Genomic DNA, 4,274 nt, shown 5'->3' on the forward strand with positions numbered 1-4,274 from the left:
CACACACACACACACACACACACACACACACACACACACACACACACCCCACAACCTATTATGAGACAAACTTCTTGAGGAGAGTTTGACTTTGACAATCATATGGATATGCTAGGGAGACTTCTGTCCTGGGGTGGGGGTGGGGGGCTGCCCTTAGGCTTGGTGACCTTTAAGATACCTTCTGACTCTGGGATCCCATGGTTCTGTTTTTATATCCCCAACATTTTGCATGCCTTTGGTACCTAATAAATGCTTATTGAATGAAAGTGAATTCTCTCATATCCCCCCCCCCCCCCCCTCAGATACCTCTGCCTGGAGGCATCTAGTGGCCCAGCACTAGATAGAGCACAGGGTCTGTAGTCCGGAACACCTGAGTTCCTATCCAGCTTTGCACATTTACCTGGGGCAAGGCATTTAACCTCCATCGGCCTCAGTTTCCTCAAATTTAAAATAAGAACAATAAGGGCACTAACGTCTCGGGGTAGCTGTGGGGAGCAAATGAGAGCTCTGTAAAGTGCTTACCACAGTTCCTGGCACAGAACTGGTGTTTAATAAATACTTGTTTCCTTCTGTCTATAGCAGCCACACAAAACTGGGCACACTGAATCAGCAGCCTTCTCCATCGAGACGAGCCGACTGCATCTTGACCTCCCACAACTCACAGAATCGCCACGCCAAGCTTCCATCCCAAGTTGCAAAGGACTTTTAATTTCAGTCCATTTTACAGATGAGGAAACTGAGGCTCACAATGCAAAACAATTTGTCCAGAGTCACCTGGGGGGTAAGATGGAACTTAAACTGGGTTACCTGATGGTAGCCCATGAGTCTGTGGTGTCCCATGCGTACAAATCTGTGCTGTTTTCCACTCCACCAGACTTTCTTCCCTAACTGGCCGGGAGGCACCCAGAAGACTCTTTTCCCTCATTAGACACAGGGAAACTTTGTAGCTTACCATGCTTTTGCAAGCCTCAGAGTTTGCATCACCACCTGTAGAGGGCTGACATCAGCCTCCAAGTGTTCTCACTCTCTGCCTACAGATAGAAACAACTCAACTGATTCCATTCCATTTGACAAACATTAAAAGTCTTTTGTGTGAAAGGCTTTGTGCTGGGCCCTGAGAGGATATCGGGTAACCCAGGTCGACATTGACCCCTGCTGTATACACAGCTATAAATCAGTGGAGTCTGCCAGGAACAGTTTGGAACTCTGGCAGAAATGGAGAGACCAGAAAAACCAATGCACCCAAAGGCCTAGTTTGGTCTCTGTCACTGGTCTACCAATCGGGCAACACACATTTATTAAGCACCTACTATATACCAGACAGTATATTAAGTGGGGATACCAAAAAAAAAAAAAGGCATAGGATAGTCCCTGCCTTCCAGAAATTCACAATGGGAGACAACAGGCAAAAAACCATGGACAAACAAGTGCGGCTAGGTGGTACAGTGAATAGAGCACCAGTCCCGGAATCAGGAGGACATGAGTTCAAATCCAGCCTCAGACACTTAACACAAAAACTAGCCATGTGACCTTGGGCAAGTCACTTAACCCCAATTGCCATCCAAAAAAAGCAAAAAAACCCCAACAATCTATATTCAAGATTTATTGGAGATAATCAACACAAGGAAGGGACCAGCATTAAGGTCAACTAGGAAAGGCTTCTTGTAGAAGGTGGGATCATCGTGTTGCTCTGCCCCCAACCTTCCAGGGCCTCTTATTCCCCTCCCCCCACAATAACCACCATCCTGGCTGGGCCCCAAGTTACCCCTCAGTGAAGAGACCTGCTTCTGCCTCCCCCTCACTGCTGCCTCAGGCATTCATTCTTTTTGTTGGGGTGCTGGGCTTTCCTGAGGCACTGGCCCAGTGTGCACTCCATGCCTAGCCTCAGCCCTGACAGGAGCCATCAAGTCTACCTCCTCTCCATGGAGAAATCCCCTCAGAAGCATCCCTGACAAATGGCCCTCTAGGTTCCCAAAGACTTCCCCAGGCAGCTACTGGGGACAGCTCTGGCTATTAGTACATTTTTCCTGGCCTTGAATTGACTTCTGCCTTCCCATAACTTCTTCCCATTGCATCTAGTTCTGTCTTCTGGGACCAAGGAAAACAAGCCTAATCCCTTTTCCATCTGACAGCCCTTCAAACACTTGGATACAGTTATTATGTTTCCCCCAGCCTTATCTTTGCCTGCCTAAAACATTCCAAGTCCCTTCAACCAATCCCTCTCCTATGATCTGATTTCTAGTCCTCTCACCAACCTGGTCACCATCCTCTAGGTATGCTCATTTGTCAATGTCCTTCCAAAAATATGGCAGCCATAACCCTTCTCTTCCATATCCCTGTTGCTTTATTCTCCCATATATAGATACCCCTCACTTTCCACTATCCTTTCCCCCATACACAACAGCACTGACCCCTATCCCAGGCTTAAGATCTTGAGAATATGGAGGGGTACTGGGAACCTCTTGTCCCTGAACTTAGCCAGAGACTAAGACCACTGCCCCTTCTTCCCTAGGAGCTTTAAGGGGATGGAGTCCAAGGGAGGGAGTTTTAGGAGGAAGGGGTTGAGCTGGCCCCTTCTGAGCATTCTCCAGCCCCAACACCGGCCTCAACAGCCAGGAAATTCTTGCCTGGAGTTAGATATCAACTCCCTCCCAACCCCCTCCAATCAACATGCCTAAAATAGCCCCAGCTGTCAGGTCTACTCCCAACCAGGACAGCATAGGACCCAGCAAAGTCTCCCCAAACCTGTTTGGGGTGTGGGGCATGGATATACTTTATGGGAGTGATAGTACTTGAACTGTCCTCTGAAGGGCAAGGTTTATCCAGGCAGAAATGGAGGAGGTATCTTGTTCAGGAAAGAGGAACAAAGATAAAATGCTGGGACCGAAGAGGGGGAGGACAAAAAGGAAATCAGCCCTCTGACTAGAAGGAAACTGTAGAGGAATGAGGAGGAATGGCCAAGTTCCAAGCTGCCCCCAGAAGTTTAGGAACTGGGAATCCCAATATATTGGTGCTGTCCCATGAACAAGTGTCAACCAATCCCCTCCTGTGCTCAGAGCTCCAGTGTGGATGGTCCCACATCACAGAGTGAAATCATAGCCCAGTTGAACCCCAAGAGGCCTTTGTTTTTTCCCTCAGAAGGACCATGACCTTCAGGCACTCAGGACAGCCAAGAAACTCAGTTTGGTCCTAAGAACCTCCTCAATTGTTTCCAGGTTACAGATTTTGAACAAACTTGGCTTCCCCAAATGTAAGAAATCCTTCCCCCCCACCCACCCACATGCCCCAATTCACCACATACACACACAATGAGCCACTCATAGGATTTAGAGCTGGAGAGGTCCTTAGAAAAGCATGGAGTTCAAACATCTCATTATACAGATGAGGAAACTGAAGCCCCAAATGAAAAAGAGATTTGCCCAAGGTCACACGATTAGTAAGGGCAAAGTTCAGTTGAAGTCCAGTAGTCTGCCTCCCAACCCAAAGTTCTTTCTACTATAGCAGTGGTCTCCCCAGACCTCTCCTTGTACCTGCTTACCTGGCGTCTGGGTTGTGATCAGGGCTGGAGGCTTGTCCCAAGATGGATTTGGGGGAGGGGGCAGCAGCTGGAGAGAGAGAGGGAGCAGAGGGCTGGGGTCTCTCCCTCCTCCCTCTCTCCCTCAGACCCGGTGGAGACACAGGGAGCGGGGAAGCTGTACTGGGTAGCCCCTGTGGTGGCTCCGAGGCTGAGGGCTCCAGCGAAGACCACCCCCTCCCCTTCCCACCAGCCTCGCTGGGCTGGATGGATGACGTGCTCTCTTCACCCTCCCCACCTCAAGTAGCCAGCTCCAAAATAGCCCAGGGTGTCACTTACTGGGAGATCCAATTTCACCCTCCCAGGAATAAGAGAGGGAGGCAAAAGGGCAAAGTGTGGGGGAGGTTCCAGTGGGGAGCAGGGAGAATACAGAGGCCATGGGGGACAGTGGGGAGAGGGAAGACCCCTCAGAACCAAGCTTGGAGGGTTACAGGAGGAGAAGGCCAGATCTGGGTCATCCAGGTCTCTTGCCAAAAAGGCAACAGACTTAAAATTGGAAAACCTAGATTAGAGTGCCAGTCTTACTGGTTGGGTGTGACCTTGGCCAAGTACCATCCCCTTTCAAATTCTGATCTAGAAAGAAATAGTTTGGACTAAGAGATCTCAAAGGCTTTTTTCTGCTTTGACATTTTATAAGTCCTCTCCGACCACTGACTGATACAGGGTGGCTTAGGAGGAAGGACCTCAACCGTAACAGGCT

The 4,274-nt window shown here is 49.3% G+C and overlaps 1 protein-coding gene across 1 annotated transcript in view; it reads right to left on the reverse strand.

Annotated features, from left to right (window-relative positions):
- OBSCN (obscurin, cytoskeletal calmodulin and titin-interacting RhoGEF) overlaps positions 1–3,799 on the reverse strand; it is a 319,253-nt gene extending 315,454 nt beyond the window's left edge. The window contains exon 1 of the mRNA XM_069095842.1: positions 3,539–3,799. The gene's annotated coding sequence lies outside the window, so the exon portion shown is untranslated. The remainder of the gene's footprint in view (positions 1–3,538) is intronic.
- Between the last annotated feature and the right edge of the window lie 475 nt (positions 3,800–4,274).

The sequence above is a fragment of the Petaurus breviceps genome, unplaced genomic scaffold (assembly GCF_028583685.1).
Source record: "Petaurus breviceps papuanus isolate PSGF00001 unplaced genomic scaffold, PetGlider_PUasm1.0 227, whole genome shotgun sequence".
In the NCBI taxonomy this organism is placed as follows: domain Eukaryota; kingdom Metazoa; phylum Chordata; class Mammalia; order Diprotodontia; family Petauridae; genus Petaurus; species Petaurus breviceps.